The sequence below is a fragment of the Psittacula echo genome, assembly GCF_963264785.1.
Source record: "Psittacula echo genome assembly, chromosome: 1".
Lineage (NCBI taxonomy): Eukaryota > Metazoa > Chordata > Aves > Psittaciformes > Psittacidae > Psittacula > Psittacula echo.
Window position 1 is genome coordinate 164,720,998 of NC_137735.1, and position 15,094 is coordinate 164,736,091.

The 15,094-nt window shown below is 45.2% G+C and overlaps 1 protein-coding gene across 2 annotated transcripts in view; it reads right to left on the bottom strand.

The window, feature by feature from the left end:
* The window catches only part of PRKCQ (protein kinase C theta), a 65,229-nt gene extending 50,743 nt beyond the window's left edge, over positions 1–14,486 (bottom strand). The window contains exon 1 of one of the 2 annotated variants that reach the window (XM_080622846.1): positions 14,399–14,486. The gene's annotated coding sequence lies outside the window, so the exon portion shown is untranslated. The remainder of the gene's footprint in view (positions 1–14,398) is intronic. The other variant, XM_080622847.1, reaches the window with a different exon arrangement.
* Between the last annotated feature and the right edge of the window lie 608 nt (positions 14,487–15,094).

A 15,094-nucleotide genomic window follows, 5' to 3' on the forward strand; every position in this document is an offset into this window, starting at 1 on the left:
ATCAGTTTACTGTTATACCAGCCTCATGTGAGCGTTCTGCCCTGGGGTGAATTCCTTCACCCTGCCCAATAAATCAGACAGATAACTGGTTTCCTGCTTCTCTTTTACTGTCTTTCCTGAAACCACCTTGGCTTTGGCCCAAACATCTGTTTTCCAGGTCATATCCCCAGTGTTTGCTACTACAGGACTGCTACTTGGCTTGCATCCACAGCCATAAACAATTAAGGAACAACACAACTCAGCTCCAGCAACCTCTCACTCTAATAGCAGCAGTTCAATTTACTGCTAGAAGCAGCTGCACTGGATATGAAGAGCGTCTGCTTAATTTCCCAGCGGAAAGGATACTCTAAGTTATCTAAAAACTAAGGATGAAATGCACCTTTTTATAAAGGGCCACACGCAACCTCTCCTGCAGTAAAACACTAACTGGGGTTATGAGAGAATGATGCAACATATGGAAATCATTCCCGCATGATATCAGGAAGTAATAAACTCCTTAATATCCTTAATCAAATGTGGTTAAGGAGAGTGGAGGGAATGAGGTCCTGCTCCTAAATCAGCGGAAGAACTGTGTTGAGGACAAATGCCTTTAGTGGGATTTATGTTTTTTGTTCCCCTGAATGAAAATTGATGCATGAATGATGCAGCAAAGACCCCAGTTTACTGAATGAGGGCTGAAAGGAGGAGAAGTAGTTCTGGATTTGAGATACTGCTTTCCTGATGTCATCAACCTCTCATTTTGCAGAGGTCAGAGGGAATCCTTCCAGCTCTCTCCCCTTTCTGAGGCAAAACTGTGCACGCAAAATGAATTCATAATCTGAGGATCAGCATTACTGAGAGGGAAAGAAACAAGGAGTTATAGCTGAAAGCGGATAAACTTTCTTTCACCCCCCGAAAGGCATCTCCAAGCCAAAAAGGCAGGTCCTGACCCTGCAAAGAGCTGTTTATATAGCTGGTGGAGACCTGCACATGAGCATAACTCAACACATCTCAGGGTCTTCCTGCAGATTTCAAGAGCAACACTGAACGCCAGCAATGACGGCTGGAGTCTCTGTCTCTGCCTTCTGACTCCTCATATCCCAAGACTATACAATAAGAACCAGGGATCTAAATAACTCCTTTGAGTTACTTTCAATTTGGGTGCCTGTGTCACTCCTTATTTCAATGGAGGTCAAACTGGAGGAAGTTCAGAACCCCACTGAGTTCCAGTCAACACTTCTCACATTTTCCTTTTACAAGGATGTGGATCAAAGAAGGAGAAGGAAAAGGCAAGGAATTTGCACAGCCATTTATTTTTTCATCTTTCCAAAGCAATGGAATAGGCTCTTTAAAAGCCTCTGGGACATCTTGTGGTGCCATGTTTAGAGCACGCTGCATGTACCTGGGTCTGGTCTCCTATATATAGCCTATAAACACGTCTGTTTGGACTCTGCTGAGTTCATGAGGTTTCTTCCTGTTGCATTTGTTATGCGCAAGCTAAGACTTGAACCTCAGGACTATTTTCAGATCTTATATCTGATTTAGCTACAGTAGAGATAATGCAGGTGAACAGATTTACGGCTGTGGAAGAGTTGGTATTCATCCCAATGGGGAAGATGCAGACAATTGCTGCTAGGAATGCCAGTGGTCATTGCATAAATGCATGGATTCAAGGACAGCAGCTAACACCATTCTAGCATATACATGTATAGCTGGGTCTTAAAAAGAGGGAATCTGTGCTTTGCCATCCTTAGGTCTCTGCATAACAATTGCTTTAACCTGACCTAAATGCAGGCTATGTCCAAAGACATGGCACAGCTTTCCATCTCATCTGACAATGCAGCTCCCAACCTCTTCCAGCACATCCTGGTGTCTGTGTATGGTTTGGAATCAGGGAACAGACTTCTCTAAAAGCAGCCCTTCCTTTCTTTACTTGACAAGCCAGTTTGCAGCTGAGCTGACTGACCCGGCATGGATGCAGGGACCTGTATTAAGCAGGAATGATGACACGGGAGATGATATGCAGCAACTGCATTTTGGTTGGGATAAAGAAACTGGGAAATTGTAGCCTTGCTGCCGGTGAAGAGATGAAGGATGGATTCCCATGAATATACGCAGACAACTGCAGTGCACATATGGGCTATCACCCCAGCTCCTGTCATATCCAGTAAAAGGATACCAGTACTTGTAGGGGCGCATTACTTCATCCTAAAGAAGGCATTTCAAATAAGTCAATCCCATCCTGGAATTGCTGTTTCCCCGCTGGGATTACATCTATCCCAAAGATGGCCAGGATCAGTCCTACCATGATGTTCCGATGTCCAGTGAAAAGGACAGGGTTTGATCCAGGAGCAGATGCATTTGTGTCTAACAGTTACAATAACATGAAAAGATAATGAAATACAGCTGTGTGGGGATGTCCTGCCTGGCTGGAGCCAAAACTATCTGCTCCAAAAGTCCCTCTAGTAATGGAAAGAGGGGCCCAATGCCCAGGGCCAGTCCTCAGCACTTGATTTGGTCAAATAGAAGGATCCAAAATCTTACATCAAAAGGAGAATCTCTTTCAGATAAACCTTTTGTTTTCTAGTAGACAATGTGAATTCATACCTCTCTGGGGACACAAGACTTCTAAAGCTAAACCCCTTATTTTTTCTGTAAACTGTAAAGAAAAGCACAGCAGACCCATGAAAGCTCTACTTGGACTAAAACCTTCCAGGTCCTGTCCCTTTATTTCATCCCATTTAAAGAATGTTTGTCGTGTGGTCCTGAAACAGAGCAAACTTGCACATTCACCTGTCCCATTGGAAAGATACAGTTATTTGGTTTACTTTTGTTTGTGCATGTGTGTGTTTGTGTTTGCATTGGTTTAGGTCTAGATCATCAAAAGCAATTTGTGAGGTTCACTTTCCTATTTTTCTGGAGGGCTTCTGGTTACTGTAATTTCCTGCATCACTCCATTTCTGCAACACTTGGGCCACACAAACTCAAAAGAAAGGTTTTCAAAATAACCATCCCCATTGTACTTATTTACAGTTTTTATTACCAACTTTTCTTCTGAGCTTTTAGTTGGTTTCTAACAAACGGAAGCCAAACTTGAAGCAACAGCACTCAGTTTTTCAAACAGTGCACCCAAAATTCTTTCAAAGAGCTTTCCAGTGCAACAAGGGAAATAAAACCATTTTGAACTGAGATGTAGCTACAACATCTCCTTTCCTTTGGCCTCTTTGTTCGTTAGCACAGCAGTTCCTGTGTTTCTGTATGATTTTGGCACTGGTTCACAGACTTCTTGCTATGGTCTTTCTGTTCGGTTTTTGGTTTGTTCGGGGTTTTTTAATTTCAATGCCACAGGTGGAGCGTGCCTCAAATACTTCATCTTGTATCAGGATGGTTGTTAATGCACCAAACTTTCTGCCAGTGCCAACATCTGCACCTACCTTTGATTTTCTTTCTCTTAAAAAGGAAGAAAAAGTCCCAAGGATGGTGGCAGGACCATAACAGGGCATGTTAACATCCTTCCTTCTGCAGGCACTGTTTCATGTCTATGGTCAACCTCAGTCAGCAGTAGAGGTATTTAACGTCACTATTTAATCCAGACATCTGCTAAAGGTATTTGGACCCCGAATCATGGAAATGGACTGGAAAAGAGTGTTTTACTCATCCCTCTGCCTCCTGGCAGACTGACTACTTCACCCTTGACATGTCATTCTAGCCATCTGTCAGGAGCGAAGCTACTTGTGTGCTTCGTGTTATCACATAATCCTTAGAAACATGGCCAAATCTGTCACAGAGGAGCCTCGCATTGTAACTGGAGTCCACACGGGACATCCACACCTTCCATCTGTGTGACACAAAGGACTTTAGGATTGTCCCATGTTTCTCCAGAGCTTGCACTATTATTTAAGGAGAATTAGTGTTTTCTCCACCCTCCTCCACAGCACTCAACATTTCCTATGAGGCTCAGCAGATAGGAACTGCCAGATAACTTCATTTTAGGCACACCAACAGCATGAACCCAGCTCTGGTCCAGAGCCTTCTCCTTGCCCTCAGTCCTTCCAGTAAGTCTGCAAGAAAATCTATCCTGTGAACACTCAGCCCACATTTTATAATGAACAGTACCACAGATATTTCAGGTAATTCAGCCTTCTCCACACCTTCACAGCTCCATGTTTATTCTGCCTAATACCTTTAAACCAGAAACACTCATTTTGCACTCATTTGCGGGCAGACCTGCAGCTTCTGCCTTCATTCTCTGCTTCATCAGTCTTTGCTGCCATGGCTTCACCAAAATCACCCATCAATCTCAGCTGTCCCTTCTGCAAATGCCATATCTGTGCTCCCTCTTGTCGACACCATCGCAACACCAACCTCTACGTCCTTCCCACTCCCAATGCCTCTGCACTCCAGCCACCTCTTCAATAATCTCTGACATATAATTCCCTCTTCCTCAGTCATACTAAGGCTCATTTTAAAACTACACTTAAATAAAGAAACTCTCTCTTCAGTTAGGCTGAAAACCTTCTTCCTGCTGATAGCATTAGAACATCAGGTGGGTTTCTGAGACACCTTCGATCTATATCTTCATATTTTTCTGAAAGGATTGAATTCAGAGGCTTACCTCAGTACTGTGGTCCAAAGTTCATTCAATTAACACTACATCCTCCTTGTCTACTATGCCACTGCCCTCTGCTTAGTTCTCATCCATCACCACAGCAAAAGTGGCCCATGAACATATGGGGCTGTAGCTGGTGATGCTTCTGCTACTGGAGTCCTCTGCCCAAAAGGGACCACAGTCCCCAGGAACCACACTATGGGAACTTCTCCCACAGAGCTATGGATCCATCTATTGATCTTGACACACTGAAGTCCCCTTCCCTCTTCTCTTTGCCCAAACAAGCCAACATACAGCTGGGATACCTGACACCTAGCTTTAGAAGTTCACTCTACTGCCTACCCTGTATAGATCTGCATATGGACTATTCACCCCCCGTTCTCACAAAAGACAGGAAGAAACAGACCTGCTGTGTTTTCAATTTCCATTATCTCCGTGTAGCTGACTAAAATGGGTCAAACGCCTGGTGACCTCCAATGCCTCTTTCTCCCCACAGAGACTAGGCAGCTAATCCAGGTAGAGATGTCTGTCTGGTATTTAGGCTTCTGAGACAAAAGGGAACAGCTCCCAGACATGGTGCCTCACCTGACAGCAGCTAAGTGAATGCAGAGACCAGCTTACGGGTCTTCATCTGCATCAAGGCACAAATGAACTAACATATGCCTTGCAGAAAGAGACAAATAAGCTGAGGACACCATGCTCATAGAATCACAGAATGGTTCAGGTTGGAAAGACCTTAAGATCATCCAGTTCCAACCCCCTGTCATAGGCAGGGATGCCTCGCACTAGATCATGTCACCCAAGGCTCTGTCCAACCTAGTCTAGAACTTTGCCTAAGTATATCATTCTCTGAACTAAAACTCACTCAAACCTTTATTTTACTTTTTGTGGGGTTTGCATCTGGTCTACAAATACAGCAGAAGGACAGTGTTAATAACTATGAACTGGCAAAACTGACATAAGCTGTATAACTGGATTTTCTAATTATGAGATATGGTAATTCATCATCCTTTCCAATTTTACTAGGTAGAGAACAACCCTCCTTTGACAGGGATGAGCTGTTTTCAAGAGACCTTCTCTACCTTATTTGCTCTGATGTTTTCGTAACAGCATCTGTAGTTGCCTTAATAAACACCCGCCCCTCGTACAAGGGCGAGGAAGGGATGGGAGAGCTGAAAACGGAACCTGGAGGACGCACCAATGTTAGAAATCAAAACACAAATAGCAAGTGTTACTGCAAGGGTGGGAGGGGGAAACCCGGGTAAATTCATCTCTCAACACGCACACTGTCCTGCAAGACAAATTGTGGTGACTCCTACATCAGCATTGGTCTCACTGGTTTCCATGGATGAGTAGGGTACAACCTTGTCTAAATCCCATTCACAAACCAAGCCAGAACAAATCTCTACAAGCCTCAACTGCTCTTTCTGTTCTCAATGTATCAGACCCAAAATGCCTCCACTTTCATTCAGGCTGATTCTTCCCCTACCACAGCTACTCCTGACTTGTACTGCTGGTTTACATAGAAACTCCACAGCAAATTCAAATGACTACATCAAAAAACTCCTCAGAAGAAAAAGCTTGGATCCAACTGAAAACATAATCATCTGTAAGTTTAGTTTTGAAACAAAATAGATGTTTCCACTCCTAACGTACTCACAGGAGTCTGGAGGAAGGTTCATTGGGATTTATGGTGCTAGATGGCTTCTTCATTAATGGGACAGCCATCCTGTTGCTGGCTGTGGTGTTCCTGAGTATCCCTAAAGATTATTATCTGCTCTTACAAAATCACAGTGTCATTAGAAGTCCAAGCCGAACTAGAACATCCCTTGTGCCAAGGCAAAACTCCAAAAAGCCTGCATATAAGGAAGAAGTTCTTTACTGTGAGGGTGCTGAGGCACTGGCACAGGGTGCCCAGAGAAGTGGTGAATGCTCCATCCCTGGCAGCGTTCAAGGCCAGATTGGACAGAGCCTTGGGTGACATGGTCTAGTGTGAGGTGTCCCTGCCCATGGCAGGGGGTTGGAGCTGGATGATCTTAAGGTCCTTTCCAACCCAAACCATTCTGTGATTCCATGTTTCAGGAACGTTACTCCAGCCTGACGTGTGTGCTTGCAGATAATCCTGCTGCCAGTTGCATTTCTCTCTTTTTTAATAAAAAATAAAGGCCACATACCTGGGCAGTTTATTCAATTACAGGTTACATTTGGCCTCTCAGACAGAAACATTCAGCTCTCAGTGAGGTTATTGCTACTGCGTGTTTGGTCCCAAGGACAGAATTGGATCCAGAACCAGATCAATGAGGAGAGATAGGGACAGAATAAATATCTACACTCTGAGAAAAACCTTACTGTTATAAGCACATTTGTTAGATAGATTCTTCTCCCACAAAAACTCAGAATAACTTCACAAAACAATGAGTCAGCCAAAGCCCTTCAGCCAGCCTGCTTTGAGAATACATTCTCTTTCACCCTTGATCCCTGTGTCCCCAAGACGAGCCACATTAATTCATGTCTGTCCCATTAAGTACGTGTCTGCATAGTGGTGCTACAGCCCTTCTGCCTGTTGGGTTTATTTGCTCTTCCAGAAAACATGTGGTGCAGTGCCATATGAGGGAGGAATTGCACTTCCTGGCCTGGGGGGGTGGCTGCTTGCAAGGAAATATCCAGGCATGACAACAGAAGAGGAATCTGGGTTTGACTTAGAGCTATTGTTTGCATTGTAAGTTGTCTGCTGTCCTGGATCTTTATAATGCCTCGTACTTATCAAGGTAAGCAACAGAGGAGTCCAGAGGAGTCTATGCCCTCATCAATGACTTTTTAGGGCTGTGATTTAGTCCACAATACTTGGTCCAGACATAGGAGTGAGGAGCAGATCCATACTAGGACCAGGAAGAGTCACTTCTCTCACCTCTGCTGAGGTCCCAAATTTGTTATATTGCTAGGAGAATTCATTAGTTTCATTACCCCTTTCTGGCTACATTCCTTCCTAAGTGCCAGAGTGAATCTCCTTTATGTCCTGTGATGGTCACAAGGGTCCCACTAAACCCAAACTAGGCAATTTGATCTTGTGAAATGAAGCCAGTACTGTTGGGATCAGCAGTGTGTGGGCACATATGTCCCACACTGAGTGGACCAAGATACCTTCTCTGGTCCCAAGAGCAAAAGCACATCCATCCTTTAGGTATATCTCCCTTCCTTGAAAGATCCTCGTCCATCCTGTCTACAGGAACACTTCCTATCGTATGCTATTGCTCAGTTTCCATGCCAGAGCAATGCTCAAACAGGACACAACCTGACCTGGGACAGTGCTGACACTTAAATGGTCTTGCTGACTGCAGCACGGTACCCGGCCCTGTTTTATTAGCACAGCCAGCCAAATGAGATACACATGCTCTCAGGAGCACATCCAGTAGCTCACAAAAGCTATCAGGTGGAGCTGTGCATCCTGCACAACAGAAAAGAGTGGGCAGCAAGTCCCGATTCCTTGCTTAGCCCCAGAGATGGTCCAGCAAGGAAAAGACCTAAACAGAAGTGGATCTCTAGTTTAAACCTTCACTCTTCTGCAATAGAGAGGAATGTACTAGCTCTCCCCAGCCCCACATTCACCTCTCACTATATACCTATCTGTCTTACACCCACCTCACTGTAACCAGTGCTGCCTTCCCAGGCTATCTGTCCACACAGGGCTTTCCCTGCCCCAGATTGCTGTTGCGATGAGGCACACTCACACCATCTCCCATGCTATTATCAGTGCCTGGAACAACCTTTTCAAGTCGGTTTCAAACATCATTTTCCTGCCTTTCTAAATGACAAAGCCCTCTATTGGGCAGCAGGTGGAACGAAAGTGGGTTTTGTTGCTACAGACAATTCTGTCCAACATATTTGATATAAAACCCACCTTTTCAACTCACAGAGAAAACATTTGCTGATGAAAATGTTACCGTTTTTGCTCTAGGAAACTGAGGTGCAAAGTTTGAAACGGTTTGATTCATTCAATGTATCACAATGCCTCTCGGAAACTATACAAAAGGTTCCCCCATATCCTCATTCTTTCTGTCAAACAGGTTTATCCAAAGGGCCAAATCTTCCATGAATATTATTGCCAGGGACACTGGGGATGGATTCAACACCTTTCTGCACCATGTAAAGAGGTCATGGTGCATCCTGGCAGCTCCAGGAAAGCAAATGAATGGAAAAGTGCATACCATCTCTAACTAACTTCCTGTGACACAATAATACCATTCCAAATGAAAATGGTTTTCTTATGGACAAAAATATTTCCATTAAAGAACTAAAAACCCCTGAACATTTTCAGTGTTTTGGAAAGGAAAACACCTTTATTTCTCTTGACCTTTAAAGCCAACTGAATCTGTAACCCTGAAGCTTCCAGCTTAGACTCTGATCTTCTAACATCTTACCTCGGAGCATGTCAATGCGCCCATAAAGAGCTGTGATCCTGCAATACACAAGGTTGCAAGACTTCCTCCTTCCTTCTGTCTCCTTCCTTCATCGTTTCTACTTGCATACGTACCATGCTTTTGCTACCTTTGCTATAACTCAGTTATGTACATTATAAACTCTTTAGGATCAACTTTATTATGCATTCATGCATTCATTCTCAGCTCCTGGTCAGGGCAGTTGTAATCATGGACAGAGTCCTCCTACTGTCATGTTGGTAAGTAATGACAAGGTGCTAAGTATAGAAAGGTTTTTACTGCCACCTTTATATATCATGGAAGACGTTCCAACCATTTCCTATAGGCACCTCTCTTTGATGTCACATCAAATTCTTTAACTGTTCATAGTTTGGCAACCCTGGATGAAAACTGTCCAAATTATGCATCATCGTTGGTGCCTTGCCTGCGCTAGGAGATGATTTCAATGTGGTTTCCTAAACTAATACATATTCCTCACGGAAAAAAAGGACACTTCCTATAATTGCTTTTTCTGTTTTTCTAATTCATAAACAGTGGGGATGAGATGCAGGGACTTTTTCTTTCTCTAAACTCAGGTATTCACTAGACATTACTGATGAGATGCAAACACACGCATGAAAGACACAGCTTCTCCATAAAGGAGAAGTGATGTCATCATCTGATGGAATGTTGAGAAAGCCCTGGCCTTGGGTGACAGAATGAGTCTGAATGATCTTTCCTGCTGTTTTGTTTGAAGGCTACACACATTAACACTGCTCAGTGAAGCTCAGGGCCTGGTTTGGGGATATTGTGAGGTTTTTCACACTGTTCTGCTGGCTGAAATGCCTCTCTTTGTCTGCAAGCACCTCCCAGGCAGTTCAGAGCTACTTTCTCCATAATCTTTATGCAAAGCATGGAGGTCTAGCCCCTATTTTAATAGCTAGGTCCAGACTGACTGCCTGACAGCTTAGTGACAAAGTGTCAGTCAAATACCTACAGGTTAAACCACTTGGCCGTGCAGGAAAAGCATTGCAGAGGACACAGCACAAAGCTGAATCCATCCCATTCTCTGCCCATTGACCTGGCAGGGTCAGGATTCCCTGTAATGGTCTCAGCATTTCACTTTCACTTCCCTGCTGAAACAGCAAGTTCAGTAGATGTCACAGAAGTCACAGGACCAATACAATCCAACCGACAACAATACACAGATGGCCACAACATTCATAACGTCCCTGTTCTCCCTCGTTTATTAACTAGAAATGTCTTTGTCTTTAAGGTTGCTATTTCCTATACATATGCTGTATGTTGTTGTATCTCCTGGCGGTAAGTGGGACATTTGTACTTGACAGTGATAAGGAAAAGGAGATATGCTCCCTTTGAATGAATGCCAAGCAAATTAAAAGACATAATAATTGAGGCATAAGAGACATAATAACTAGAGGCAATAATAGTAAACGGCAAAGACACAATAACTGAGAAGCAATCCAGCCCACAACAGGTCCAATGCGATGTGGAAATGACCGTTCACAAAAAAGACACAGAAAAGTGGTATGTAGAGCTTATCACATGTAAATCTCAGGGCTCTTTAGAGCTCAGATAACCATCAAGAAATTCACTTGAGAGATAACTGAGCCCGACATCCGCACCACACACACGGCACTGTGGTGAGAGAGACAAGGGACGGTTAGGTGAAAGCTGCACCATTTCCTTTTCATCCTGTCCTGGCTACATCCTATACAGCTGTACACTTGTTCCATTCAGCAGACACAGGAAAGGAGATGAGAAGCTGCATGGAGACCTCAGAGCAGCTTCCAGTATCTGAAGGAGGTTTACAAGCATGCTGGAGAGGAGCTCTTCATCAGAGACTGTAGCGATAGGACAAGGGGTGATGGGTTCAAACTGAAACAGGGAAGGTTTGGGTTAGATATAAGGAAGAAGTTCTTTATTGTGAGGGTGCTGAGCTGCTGGACTGGGTTGCCCAGAGAAGTGGCAAATGCTCCGCCCCTGCCAGTGCTCAAGGCCAGGTTGGGCAGAGCTTTGGGCAACGTGATCTAGTGTGAGGCACCCCTGGTCATGGCAGGGGGTCCTTTCCAACCCAAACCATTCTGTGACTCTATGATTCTTACACATAGTTTGAACTAAAATGCCCCATAATGGAACAGCACAATTCTGCCCCAGCGAGCTGCTCTAAAGCAATAGCGTAGCTACAAGGTATGATACAAAATACAAAACAGACAAGTTACTCGTTGTGAAACCAAGCTGTGCATAATTTGAAGAGCAATCTGGGTTCATTCCACACACATCATTAAAGTTAATAAACATTATTGCTGCTGCTGGATGTGACCTGGATGGTGGTGACAAATGAAAAATCTCCAACAGGTTCGATAAATGCCAAACACAAACAAGCAACGATACAAAAAGCACCTCGCAATTGGTTTTGCAGCTTACACTGCCTTTGCCAGTGTTTTCCTTCCTGCAACCCGGAATCAGATGCTCTGGTTAGGATGCAAGTGCAGGCAAACAGAGAACACCACCATGGAATGGAAACAGTCACTGGGAGGCTAGGTGTTAGAGTGCAGGCTAACACACACTTCTTTCTCCCAGTGAATGTTTCCATGTGAGAACAGGCAGACAGCATGGGAGTAACCACCTGTGCAAGCTGAAAGTATCTGTGATTACAGGATCAAGGCTCTGGTTTGTCCTATAGATGATTTCACACACAGAGGTTTTGGATGTTCATACTAATGTGTTGACTTCTACTTTGAGAATAACTTTTACAAAGGTTGGGCAAAGAACAGCACTCTGCTTCCACAAAGCCTGGCTTTGGCAAAAAGCAACAGCACAAGTTGCAGCCAAGTGTTTCAACTTACATCCACAAACATATGTGTAAAAAGCCAAGAGCAGTTCCTACAGAGCAGGCCTCCTAACAAAGCCCTGGATGGTGGTCAGTGCTTTACCTCCTTCTTAGGCTGCTGCAGAGCTCTTTGCAATTAAACCCTTACAGTAAGAGAAGGAACCAAAAAGTTGCTATCAGAAGTTATATTCTTCAGAACAAAGTGGAAGAATATAATTAGTTCTTTATTGTGAGGGTGGTGAGGCACTGGAATGGTTTGCTCAAGGAAGTTGTGAATGCTCCATCCCTGGCAGTGTTCAAGGCCAGGCTGGACAGAGCCTTGGGTGCCATGGTTTACTGTGAGGTGTCCCTGCCCATGGCAGGGGGGTTGGAACTGGATGATCTTAAGGTCCTTTCCAATCCTAACTATTCTATGATATACAGAGAATATCCTGGAAAGGAACCCAAGGAGGAACAATAAAAACTTCCCATGCTGGGAAGCTAAGCCAATGGGGCTCTCCTTCCTTCCACCCCTCCTTCTTCATCTCTCCCTGTAAGCTTTTCCTTTGAGACTCTCCACCTCTGATGTGATGCATCCACACACTGCGTTAATGAGAAGCTCTGAGAGTCAACTGAGTCGCTTTATTTGAAAGGAAACACACTTGAGATAGGGAAAAAACTTAGTTCTACCCTGCAGTGTAAGAACCCTCTGCTCATAGCTCCCCTGTGAACCTGAAAAGTTCTACCCAGTGTAGCAGAGTGATGACAAAACCAGCCTGGGCACAGGGGGGTTGTTGAGATATAAGATGAAGATACAGGAAGGGGATCTGAACCTTTGGTAGGGCTTTGAAACAAATCCCAAAGGACATGTAGAAGTGAGGAGAAAGTCTAAATAGTGAGTGATTGCCTATGTGAGGGCAACAGTGGCATCATCTCAAAGCAGGGAGTCTTTCAAGTCAAGATTACTTGCTACACTCATCATGTGTCCTCATAGGGGTTGGCCAAAGAGTCATGCGAGGAAAATGAGGGGTTCCACATGAATGGATGTCAAAGTCTCATGTCCAGCCTGGATAGCAATAAAGAGGTAAAGGCAGAGCCCACACTGGGATCCAGATCAACTCTGATCAGGCATTTAGCCACATGCAGGTCAGCGGACCTGTGAGCTGCAGGACAGCAGTTGCCCTATGAGGCCAGCTCATACTTCCAGTGAATGCAGCCCTGCTCCATCACAACCAGATGGGACAGGAACCTTCTTGGAGCTGGCTCTCCTTGCTGGTCCCTTGAGTCAACTTCTGAAGCACATTCCTCAAGAATAACTCATAAATACCTGGTGGCCTCAATTGGGATATGGAGTCCTTTCTTCAATTAAAAAGAAGGATAAAAAAGGAGAGAACTATAAAAAACACAGGTCCAGGGCCTCAAGGGTTTGTCTGTCACAAACACAGAAGTCAGAACATTGCCCTGTTCACCGCAATTAGTTCTTCTTTTTTTCTAATAGCAAGTTCAGTGAAACTTCATCTCTTCCTGCCCTCATAACCCTACTAAATAGTCTGCTATTAGCATGACCCAACCTAGTGGCTTTCAGCTGCTGCAGTCATTTTCTCTGCTACTGTTGTCTCATGGGTGGATATGAAGAAACCGCCTGTAAAACGCTTTCCACCCCTGCAAAGTATCACACTGCTGGAGATGGGAAAGCACAGCTGACAAGTTAGCTGCATTGTAGTTACAATCAAAAAGGATCTGATTGCACCCAAGAGTTCTTCATTAGCATTCAGCGTGTATGCAGGGAACATAACCCAGGTCCCAAGACCCAGCAGCCAGGCTGGGTGTTCTCTCCTTCAAAAGTAAATGCAGCTCACAACACTACGCAGAGGAGGAGGGATGGAGGCAACTCATGTCTCTTTACCACTCAGATCTGCTTTCAAACTTATCACAGTGCTGGTTGGTAGCATATTACGAACTCGATTTGACAGTGATATACCCATCCACTGAGATACAGCATCACCTCTAAAACCAGGCTTCTATCTGGCTCTTTTAAGTGCTATAACCAAAAAACACCTACAAAACATCACAGAACCTGGCGGGGGAAGCTAGTTTCCCCTCTATATTTTCCCCTGTTTGTTGAATAACAGTTTGGTTGTAGACGGTTTTTATCGTTTCTTTCTCATTTTCCCCCCTCTGTGTTGCATGAAGGCACATGGGAGAAAACAACACTTTGTTAAAGGCAGGAAAAAGTGATTACGAAACCGCAAACACTGGCAAAAGACAGAAGGTGTAGAGCGTGAAAGTCAATTAAACAATTATTTAAGGCGAAAGGAAAAAAGGGGAAAATAAGAAAGAACTCTTTGGCTAAATATCAAGTTGGCAGCTTCGAAACCAGGTAACAGAGCTGGCAGCTGAAGCCGCGTCCTGAGCAGCGCCCCGGGTACAATGAAATGCCAGCAGCATCAAGGGGTACCCCAGGCTTTCCCTCTGGCGCTGCTACTCCTGCGCCTGCTCCCCCGGCACATCGCCCGGTCCGAGCAACCCCCATCGCCCTCCGCACCGCCCCGCGGTCAGTACCTTCGCTTGGCTCGGATCAGCCCGGTCCGGCTCAGCTTGGCTTAGCGCGGCGCAGCCAGGCTTCAGTTCAGATCAGCTCGGCACAGACTGGTTCAGTTCAGCTCAGCTCAGCTCTGCACAGCCCAGTTCAGCTCAGCCTGGTTCAGCTCTGCTCTGCTCAACACGGCTTGAGCCCACTTCAGCCCAGCTCCCGCTGCTCTGCTCGGCTCGGCGCAAAGCTGCCCGCTGCCACCGCCGGGACTCCCCTCGCCGCCTCTTCCTCCTCCGTTTCCTCCTCCTCGGCACCTCCCCGCTGCGCTCCCTCCCTTTGTTTGCCCCCAGAATGTCCCATCCCACAGCTCTCGGTGTTGGCTGGGGGTGAGCATCGTGTCCTGTCCTGCGAGGGACTCTGCTTTGGGACTGGGCACATGTAACCCCTTGTGCAGACAGGGAAACGGCGGCAAACAAACGCTTACCAAGGGGAATGAGATAAAGAGGGCAAACTCGATGTTTTCAGGCTGCAGAGCCCTGTTGTGGCTGGCAGGGGAGGTTTGCTGGGGGATGCAGAGGGGATGTCAGTAGGGAAGTCTTTCCTTGTTCATCTGTCCCATCGTGTTACATTCTTGGCCATGGGTGTTTGAAACTTCTCTCTTCCAGGCAGGCCCAGTCTCAGATGAGGTTGTTGTGTGAAACAGGGATGGGCAATACCTGTTCAGG